The sequence below is a fragment of the Lathamus discolor genome, chromosome 1 (genome assembly GCF_037157495.1).
Source record: "Lathamus discolor isolate bLatDis1 chromosome 1, bLatDis1.hap1, whole genome shotgun sequence".
NCBI classification, from domain to species: Eukaryota; Metazoa; Chordata; class Aves; order Psittaciformes; family Psittacidae; genus Lathamus; species Lathamus discolor.
In genome coordinates this window covers 126,875,836-126,887,125 of record NC_088884.1, presented here as the reverse complement: position 1 = coordinate 126,887,125, position 11,290 = coordinate 126,875,836, and the positions used below count along the sequence as shown (strand labels likewise).

The window sequence follows — 11,290 nt, the reverse complement described above, 5'->3', positions numbered from 1 at the left end:
TTATAAGAGCAATGTGCAAACAACTTAAAATTTTAAACTTAGAAAATTTAAAAATCCAGAATTTCATATCTCATATACATGGTGTAAAAGCTGTGATGCTTTGGTGCAGGAAAAACCTAAAGTCTTCACATTGTATAAAGCATAGTTTATCTCCATCAGCATCACTACTTGGAGTGGAATTAATGCTTGATTAATTTAACCATTTAAAATGTTATAGATAGAAGTATTCAAGAGCTTGTGGCTGGATGAGCTGCTTCTATTCACATTACTTGTGAGAGTTCTGCACTGAAGCTGCATTTGCAGTGTAAGTTTAATAACTTACTCCAAATTATGACTGAAAGCAGTAATGTTGTTATCAGTAGCAAAAAAAAAAAAGGCACAGAAAAAAAACCCAGCAGGATTAAAGCAGGATTAAAAGTAATGTCTATACTAAAGCTATAATCTGAACATCACAAACTTTGGGGAGGCTGTTTGTTTAATTATCACTGGATATATAAATTTTTAGTGATTTTGTTTTTTCCACAAAAGCGCAGGGTATGTGAAACATGCCAAAAGGGCACCTTGACCCCTTTAAATTCTGCTATTAACCTAATAAGGATCTTGTCCTGGACAGCTGATGATTGCATAGTATAATTATAGAAACAGGGATAATTGCAATACACATAGGCAATAGGGAATCCGCTACTCAACAATAAGAGCCTGAGCACTACGATCCTGCTATCTTCAGCTCTTAATTTACTTCAAAGAGGGTTAAAACTGAACAGCAGCTTTTAGGATAAACCTTTCAACAAGCACAAATTTGGACAGGTGAGATGATCCAATACTCTTGACAACCAACTAATTTTGCCTTCCCATTCCCTTTTTGCTGTGATATTTCGACTTAACCTCTACCCCAAGTAAAGATTATGTTACGATTTTAACAGGCGCACAAAATGCAAAAAGTCTTAATGTTATGATTGGAACTAAATGCTGTATGAACAAATATGTATGAATAAGTTAAATATTCATGATCTTGAAAGAGCTTTATCCACTCTTTTGGGGCTGTATACCACATAATTTAAATAGTCAGCCGCATCTGTTTTGTGTAGCAAAAACTGGGCCAAAAAAGAAAGTACTGGTTTCTGCCCAACGTTTCAAAACGGAAGAGAAATGATTATACCTTTGCTTAGAACTTTATTTGATTAAAATTAAGTTTAAGAATGCACAAGTACGTGTAAGATAGCAAGGCACACAACAGGAGAGTGTGACACAGTCTTCATTAGCAACTAGTGTCCCCTGATAGGAGCTGGTGCTGAGGACGCAACATGTGCAGTACATGTCACTCTGGCTCATGTTAACCTGATCCTGGGGACAAATCCCTACTAGCTGCTGAAGATCAGTTATGGGCACTCTTAGGACACATTTGCTGGTTTCCAGTTTCAGGATCTAGTTCTGTGCGCTCCCAGACCATTTCATGGTGTGAAATGAAGCCCTGTTGAGTACGGATAAATATGCTTCAAAAGTGCACTCCTGATCCAAACTAGGTGACAGGTATTTTTGAATAACATGCCAAAGTTGTTTAATCCTGTTAAAAGTTCGGAAAACATAACTATCCAAGACTTTTGAGTGGTCTTGCAAGTGTTACCTTTGTCAATTATATGAATTTACCAATGAATAACTTCTCTGTATAGAAACAATAAATGTGCCTCAAAAGCATTTTAAATGATTTTTTACTATGTGTGTTCAATATTCAGTTTTCCGTGCAGTTCTGTGTTTCCATAGAGATACTTGTGTTTGGAAGAAAAGCCTGCCAGGAGTTAACCTGATTAATAATATTAAAATTATTACAACTGAGAAAAGCTTAAGTGTGTTTTGCTGGTGAAAGCGACTCTTTATCTCACCTGGATGTCAAATAAATGGGAGAGAGTCTGGCACATGTTCAGGCAGTCTGAGATACAAATCTGAGAGGCAGCCAGCCCTAAGGAAAAGTCTAAAGATGAATTCAGCTTAAGTTACCGTGAGCCTTGTCAGTAAGTCTAGAAGTCAGAGCAAATTGGGAAGATCACTGAGGAACCCCTAAGGAACCTAAGGCTGCAAAGGACTGTCCCTCCTTTCAGCAGGTCCCCCCCACCCCCCCAGCCAGCACATAGCAAAACTTTCAGCAACACGAAAGCAGAGAAGCAAAAAGATGGAGCAGAGAGATCAAATATAATGAAGACCCTGTGCACAACCGACTGACTGCTTCTTCAGGTTTTTGCTCTAAGTGGTGCTGAACATTGGGGAGAGAGCAAAACGTCTGAATGGGAATGAGGGCATGAAAGTAGAATTAAATATATATTAGATGGACAAAAAATCTCAGGGATATCAAGTGCTGGAAACTTCATTTATCAGGAAGGGGAATACCAGAGAAAAATGTTTTGGCGAAGGAATATGTTACAGTAATATTAAGTGAGTACTAGTCATGAATAAATCGTGGCTTTCTTCCAAGTGTTTTGTAGCAGAAAAAGATCCAATTAGGGTTAGTAGGAGCAAAAGCTAAATTGTTTCAAGATCAAGCCTCATTAATTTATGCAAAAAATACATGGTATGATTACCTGTGATAACAGAGGCTGATTTTCAAACACAGAAAATTTAGGCCAGTGTTTTCATATTCCTAAACCTAGTGAACTATTAAACCTGTCTTGATTTCCTTTAGAAGTGGCAGACCAGAACTTGTCTCAATCAAAACCAGAAGTCTAAACAATCTCTAGATAAAAAATTTCTTATTTTTTCATTTTAAAATTCAAATTATCTAATTGACATTTATGTATGGAGCATAAGTCTTTTTTGTGCTCCAGTAACTCAGAAAACTAGAAATATTTTTGCCCCATTCTTATTCATGTGTATTAATACTCATTACATTTTAAATTGAAAAATACTGGCAGCAAAAACACTGTATACAATACACAGATATTACTGACTTTGAATAATTTTGTTGTTTTGTACAAGCTATTTTTTCCTCATTGGGAACAGAAAATATCCCACAGGAAAAAAAACAAAAAAAAAAAAAAACAACAAAAAACACAACAGTATTTCAGCATGATTTTCCTTCTAAAAAGGAACAAAAAGTTGAAATATCACATTTTTTTCTAGAATGAAATGTTCCAAAATAATTCAATTTGGAAATGTCTATGTTTAGTTTTGACTTACTAAATCAAAGTGGTTTATTTTCTTGAACTGAACCCAAACACCATGTTTCAAGTCAGTTCAACATTAATCTGCCTTGGCCTATTGTGCCTCATGGGAATTTGAGTAGTGCCCCCTGGTTCCCATCTTTCATACGGGCTAGGCTTCTTGGCAAACTTTTTCCCTTTGCACCACGGCATGTGACTGTAATGATGAGCCATATGGCTTGGTCAGAGGGGAGCTCATGATGCATAATGGGACATAAATTTTTGCAAAGAGAAACCACATTTTTTCCTTAAAAAGCAATATTGTTAGAAAGGCTGGAAAAGAAGGAACTAGTTTGCAGGTATAATGCTGAAAATCTTGTGTACGTGAAAAGCCGTGGAATTCCAAGAGTTAAGAAACTGGACTGCTTTCATGTCTGTCATAACTCCTTTTAGATGGGGAGGAAATTGGCCCCTACATATCTTGACAACATAGTAGAGAGGACTGCAATCTACAGAAGTCAAGGGGAAAAAATGTGATAATACAGCAGATGGGGAATGTGTTCCTATGGTGACTAGATACACTTTATTTTCTGCTAAGATATACAAATGAAAAGCAACACTGACTGCAGTAAAGAAAGACTAAACGTTAATTCTTCCTGAGTTAATTATAGTTGGGCTGCTGCTAGTAGTGATAACCATTACTAAAACCTATGTACCCGCTGCTTGTTTAATATATAGTATATTATAATTACCAGGAAAAATAAACTAGATTTAAAAAGGATAAAAATTAAAGATTTTTAATTGTTTCAGTATTTCGCTTTCAGCTCCCTCCCCTCTGAAAAACAAGTCAGCAGTAAAGATCAGAACTGTAGTGCAGTTACCTAACTGAAACTGTAGTTTCAGTTACCTGTGCAAGCACATGGGAATAGCTGGACTTAAGAGACCTAGAGGGAGAATAGGGTGTGTTGTAGTGAGATTTCTCATTATGCTTCAGGAAAATATGTTGTCAAATGGATTATGAGGTTGCAGAGGTGAGGTTTAAATGGTTAGGAAATGCCAGCATAAATGTTGCCTGTGGCCTCATTTCTGTCATTTGAGAAATAATTGCACGATGCCATTTTTCTCCCTTTTATGTAAAAACATCTATTCAAACAAAAAGTTACAATTATGTCAAAAGGTTTCTACAGCAAGTTTTTTAAATCTTGTCAAATGATATCTTCCATGGAAGGATCTATTCCAATGCTAACAAAATCTAAAAAGCATTTGGGTGACAGTGTGCTGTTTTTTCAAAAGGTCTTCAGCTACAAGGTGGTGCCTCTGCTTCCCAGCCTTTATTTCAGGAGAGAGAGGTTCCCTCTTCTGTCCTGGACAGGATGTCTGTTTCTGGCTTTGTCATCCACATACAACACTAGTTCCACAGGAACTGATCAGCTAATGTTCAAGGCTTTCCAAAGAACTGAGCTGTCTTTTCATGCACATCATGTGACTAATTTTGGCACTGTCTTAATGGCATTAGTAATGTTTTGATATATGATATGTGGCAATATACTTCCTATATAGTAGAAATAATAATGATGATATAATAAAGTGGGGAAAGATCTGTTTGGCAAGCGAAGCTAACTAAAACAATCTTACAAGCACTAAGAAGCCTCTGCAGGGTTATAGTGGAAACATGAATAAAATTAAAAGACACACACAGTGATATTTTCCTGGATGAGTCACTAAGAATGTGTATGAATAGCAAGGGACTGGGATTTTTGGGGGATATCCAGCTATTCAGTTTGCCATGAGTCTGAGACAACTCACTCAATGCAAATGAAAGGCACGTTTGCATCTGCGATGGCCTGTTACTGGCTTGATTTGCGAAAAGAGCTATAAATTATGCTGAAGAATGCCAAATGTATAGTTTTGTGATGTTAATAGTACACGAGGGAAAGAAACAGAATGCAAATCATTTAATTGCAAAAAAAAAATCCTTTTTGTCTGGTTTTCGGTTAGGTAAATATAGAAGTAGTACACTCTCAAATTCTTCTGCTCAGAAATGCAAGTGATTTTATCTGGCTGCCAAGGAAGGTTCCAATTATCAAGTTAAACTGAAAAAAATGTCACATTTCCTATTGCACAACCTGATATGCTTGTATTCCTCCAAACCTGCCTCAGCTGCACTTTCTGGGTAGTAGTAAAGGAGCTTGTCTGTAATTACAAAGGTGTTAATTTCAGCATTGCGTGTACTTTTTCTTTTTACTAGATTGGCATGAACATTTCACACTCTAGTGTGTGCTATAATTAGAACAAACTGCAACACCTAGTACTAAAAACTGAGCTCTTTGTAGCCATTGCTTGTCCCTTCCATTTAAAACTCCCTAGCCACACTTCTGCCTCCCAAGCTGCCTTTGAAGGTAGATTTATGTGTTTTAAGTACAATTCAAGCATATTGCAGGCACAGCAGGACATTGTAAACAATCAGAAACTGAACTGGGGGAGTCCTCAGCATCTCCTTGGTAGAACCTGAAAAACACCTGCAGCTTAGCTGTTTACACATAAGCTATGGACAATTCATCATTGCTAGTAAACATTATCAAGGAACATCAGGCAAAACACAGAGCAGTGTAACTAGCTTATATGGATGGTCTCTGTGTACATGAATCATCATTGTGTTGAAGACAGGGTTTGACTGGCTTCTGGAAGACTCATCCACTTCTTTATCATCACCTTCATTTTATATGGCTGACTTCACAAATGGATATCTAAAGGCAATATGAGGAAATGAATGCTGCTTTGATCTAAAATTAAGTGATTACACATGCATCTTGAAGGACTTCCATTTGGTAATTGCATATTAAACACCTACTAGAAAAATACTGGAGATAGGCATATTATTATGAGGCTTTTTTGCTTCGGTCCATCAGGCTCAAACGTATATGCATCATGTAACCATAGATAGAAGAAATATTGTATTTGTCTCAGTTCTTTCTGTGCAAAAAAACTTTTTTGTACTTTTTCATATGTCTAAGACCTTGCTTCTACTGGAGGAGGAATCAATGATGCAAATCCTAGATATGAGTTCAGTGTTAGGCATTGTCTAAACTAAACACTGGGGTCTTGGAACAGCAATAGCCTCAGCAGCAAGCAGAGGTATCTTCCCTTTCAAAACTTGCCTCAAGAAATAACATTCTTGAAAGAAAAGGGGACTGTCAGCAGGTAGCTCCCATTATAACAATATGCCCTAACAGGGCTGTATTTGCTCTTGGTTTTCTTTTTAGCTTGCATTTTCATTGGCACAACTTCTGCACCAGGGCTATTAAGGTTTTTAACACTGCAGGCATGGCTTTCACTTTTTCCTGAGAGAAGGAAGTTTGGATGTCCTGAGCTGAGTAAGGGAGCTGAAATCAAGTCTCCAACTTCCTGACAAAGTGCTTTAATCACTAACTAGCAGTCACTAATCATGCAAACAGTGAAGAGTTACTGTTCTTTAAAATTACTTTATTTAGTGAAAGTGGCTCTGGTGCTCTGCTTTGTGCTAAACTTGTTGCAGCTGACAAAGTGTTTTGGGATTCCTCTGCCAATGTGTAAGACACAAGGCCTCTCAAGGGACTTCCAGATGTCCTAAACTGTTTTAGAGATAGGCTCAATTTGACTAAGGTTAAGATGCATGTAGACATGCATAATAGCAAAATGTGGGATGTGTAATGATTAAAGTTGTTTGCTTTGGACATGGAAACCTAATCTCTGCCTAAATTGTATGTTAGACCTAAACGCTTTTCCTGACTCGTAAAGTCAGTGTTTGGCAAATGACTATGACCGCTATTATTTATAGGGAAACACCGTTAAGTAAAAGCCGCTTTTCACTGAAGGAGCAGAGGGTCCTTTATTCTGGACTTTAGGCAGCTGATAAAGTCAGGGGTACCATTTCTAACAAGAAAGTTTCACCCAAGGCAATGTTTCTATCTAAACACTCTGGGTTTCTTCAGCTGTCCCTCAGCTTGATCAATAGGTCCTTCAGACTTAACCTAGCCTCATTTTCGGGATGCGGCCCTGATTTTGTCTTTACTCTTTCAAATACATGAGCAGCTGCAATCTTCCTATCCAAAAACTTCAAGATAATGAATAGAATCACTGCAACATAAATGCTGCCACAGCTGGGTAAGTAAGTCGAAGAGATGAGCCCTTAAATCCCATACAGACTGATCAAATAGAAAATGTTAAACTCACCCAATTTTTTAATTATGCTTTGCCTTAAGAATCATATAAGAAATGATACAGACAGGTGACACCTCTGTTGGAGACCTCTAAAAGTCAAACTGTGAAACACGATATTCAAGTTTTTAAGCAGGATTTTGCAGAACTAAACTTGCTCTGGTTATCCTCCCAGATGTCTAGCTGTGTCCTCTGAAATCCTTCTGGAAAGACAGCAGAGAACACCAAGAAATGCTGCTACAGCTAAAACCCTTCTAAAATTTACTATTCCACAAAACTGGTCATGCTTATCTGGGGTTGTGAACCTCAGGAAGGATATTGTAAGTGGTTGAGAATTTATAGTTTCCATAGTACAGGAAAAACATAATTGCTCAGTCTATATCTGAGAACTGAAACATGCAGAAGTTACGTGATGGTGTGGTCATTAGTTTAAAAAAAGAAAATAAATAAGCTGAATAAATTAAATTCAAAAAGAAAAGACAACAAAAACATCTAACAGAAAATTATTGTCTTACCCTGCAAGAAAGGCTTAAAGATATTTTTTATTTCAAGGATGTTAACAAAAGTTTGAGTATTTTTCTCAAAAGCCTTTTACCTTGTTTTAACACTCTGCCCTCCAGCAGAAGCCATTTATAAATGTTGGCATTTTCTCTTTTATCAATTCCAATTATAAAAAGTTACTGCTGGCTTAACTGTTATTTTTCTTCAGAGGCTGAAGTTGCGTGCATCTTAATGGCGGTAAAATTTCTCTCTCTCTCTGCAGTGGTGGTGTTTTAGAACCAGCTTTGACACCAGCATTTACATACATCACTGAATGGCAAAGGTTGTGTGCTTTGCAAATGGAAGAAGTTGCTTTATGGCTATTCATAAATGACCTATATGTCTGATTCACATGACAAATACGGTAATAAGCAATAATTGACAGCATTTTAGTGTTGATATATTGTTCCTGGTTTAACTTTGTTTTAATTTTTCCTCATGATTAAAATTAGATTATGTCGAGTTCACATTCACATATAAGATAAAAAGAACCAACAAGAAAAGGGTTTTGTTTTTGCTCCTTAAACCCCCTTAAACCTCATAGGTTAAGTCATGGAAACCTATAAAGCTGCTTTAGTAAAAACACATATACATTGCATGTTGTTGGATTTGTTGAGGTCATTTGATATGATCTATGTTCTGCAATATGTGACTAGATCTCATACGGAGCTTTGCAATAGTAGGCTAAAATGAATATTTTAAACACTTTAAATGAACACTTTAAAAACACATTAGGCACCAGAGCGTATAGCTATAACACTATTTACCATTCCAGTTGATATAAAAAATGGATATTTGAGAAAATATTAATGTTAAATACTCTGTTCAGTAAGTTGACCATTTATTCCACCTTTCTTTTTTACCATTGTGTGGAATTTTGTTGTAAAAACACAGGCAAACTCTAGTTTACAGTATATGTGAGCTAATTAAAGGTAAATAATAGACAAAATCAGGAGGACTATTTAGTTACATGGAATTGAAAAATAGGGTGAATGTGAATGCTGTTTAGTATTAAATTACCCTCATCATTTAAAAAACACCTGGATGGGTTCAAGAAGTAAAGTAAGTCTGAGCAAAATATGAATTAATGAATAACACATTTCTGTGATAGAATGTTTTTGACTACTATACAGACCTATAAATAAAACATGTTATGTGCATAGTTGGCACCCAGCAATTGACTAATGTTGATGTAAGTAGACACAGATTTCTAGAGTCTTTCTATATAAAATGTGGCTAGTTTGTGCTTTCTATGCTATGTTAATGAATGCCAGGGAGACTATCGGCTGTATTTTAACTTTTTGTTTACTTCGTCAGGCTCATGCTGAGAGAGCAGTAAGTGCCATTCCCATAGTATAGGGCTCACCACATGTACTTAAAAGGTCCATACTTACACAATTAATCACATTTTTAAAATTATTTGCTTTCCCACATTGAACACAATAGGCCTTTGTTATATTTAACAGTTTATGCACAAAAGAAATGCACTAGCTGCTAAAATACTATAATCGCATAGCAATGGCTACAATAAATCGCTAAGTTTTAATATGTCTGGACTGCAACAGGCTCTTGATTATCTAAGATGGTGGAGGATAATTTCCCACTGAAAGAAGAGAGCAAGGAATTTAGCAGCTGTTTTTGTGGGAAGTAAATGTATTGGAAACCTCAGCTGAGAGATTAGAGAAGAAATCTGGTCACTGGCAGTGGAGGAAATGGATTTATCCCAGACATCTCAGTATCAGCAGCAAAGAAAAACTCCAACTAAAAGCCAACAGCAGAACAATGATTAAAAGCAAAAAAGCTGCATGAAAATGTACAAAAGGTCATGTATGACAATAATAAATAGTAAAGGTAAATGAGTTTCATTTTCTTTTGGGCAGCAGTTAATTCAGCAGCTTAGGTGGGGATCTGCGATAGAGACACTAAAGAGATTTCTGGGCCTGCTAGCATTTAAAGAAGATGAGGACAAACATAAGCTGAATTCTTCCCGTACTGGGGCGAAAAAGGAACATCCATACCGCTCTTCTCAAAAAAGGTAGAGAAGCAGAAGGAGATAATAGATCTGTTTCAAGTGTAATTGAAGTGGCATGGAGACAAAATCAGGTGTGTGCATGGTGGAAGCAGTAGCTGGCAGTACGATATTCTGCACCTGACTGGCTTTGCCTGGGGAAAGGCTATATCAGAATAAGCTGGCTCAAAAGAACGGTAGACTAGAGAGAAACTCTAAAATAGTACCATTAATCACAGGAAAATGCTTTATGAGCCCTCAGACGAAAAGCCAAGTATAGGTGACAACATGGAAGTAATACTGTTCAAATTTCAGACAAAATATATTTGTCCTTTTATATCAAGTATGGGTCCTCTATTGAAATATGCTGGTTTTAATATTGTCCTGGAGCTCACGCTTAAGTGACACAGGAGGAGAGACATCACTTTCTGCAGCAGCTGCAGTTCCAAGTGATGCTGGAATCTACTTTCACCTTATCTGCCAGAGCCAATACAAACACAGCATATGAAGCTGATGATGCAGACCGTGAAAAATATTCTTACCCAAAATGTTCAAGTGCTAAGATATTTTAATTATAGATAGATTAGATGTGCACATGTTCAAATGAACTGTCGAGCTGCCAGATTTAGACTGGCTACAGGATTAATCACTCATATTTGGAAAAATCCAGGAGACTGTCACTAATTCCTTACTCTCTTATAACATGCTTTTCGTCATAACCTGTCACAACAATGCCCTATATGATGAATCCGAGATCTTGAAATGAAAAGATCTAGGATTCAGGTTTCCAGGCTAACACAAAGGGTGTATCCATAAGTGAAATCTTAGGCATGTTTTGCTGTTAATTAAGTGTATGAAAGGCCAGTCGGATGATAGTGAGACTAGCCAATTTACCATGTTTGCATAGTATCCTGAAAAAGTAATTGGTGGGAATCACAGATTGATAAGTAGGATGGACAGCAGTTTGTTTCCCTTACAAAGGAAAAATGCTGCACCCTTCCTGCAAAGCCTCTACTAACAGCATTAACTGGCCTTCCACATTGGATGAGAAGGAGGAAGAATTTAAGCTTAGCTTCTGAGAAAAGAAGAAACAGTAAAGTAGAAGGCAGAGAAGAATAAATGGACTACCACACAAGCGCACAATACATGAAATAGTATTTTTAAAGATTTGGGGCCACGTCCAGAAAAAAGCCTTGGGGTCCCTGGCCTCTAAAATGGACATCTGAATGCAGAGTGGTGCAGAAAATATAGCGAGAAGAAATCTGTTCTAAGGACAGAGATGGGCCCTACCCCTCATATAGCTGTATGTAAATGTTTACATCTATGTGGGACTTTCACTGTACAAAAGATTTTCTTGACAAATAGAACAGGTCTTTTCCTTTAAAGCTCTAACATATTTTATCCAGTTGCTAGT

General features: G+C 36.9%; 1 long non-coding RNA gene across 1 annotated transcript; it reads left to right on the top strand.

Annotated features, from left to right (window-relative positions):
- Positions 1-696: 696 nt before the first annotated feature.
- LOC136007356 (uncharacterized) lies at positions 697-9,727 on the top strand. Its single transcript, XR_010609653.1, has 3 exons — positions 697-807; positions 8,092-8,232; positions 9,434-9,727. It is a non-coding gene; the product is annotated as an uncharacterized LOC136007356 (long non-coding RNA).
- Positions 9,728-11,290: the final 1,563 nt, after the last annotated feature.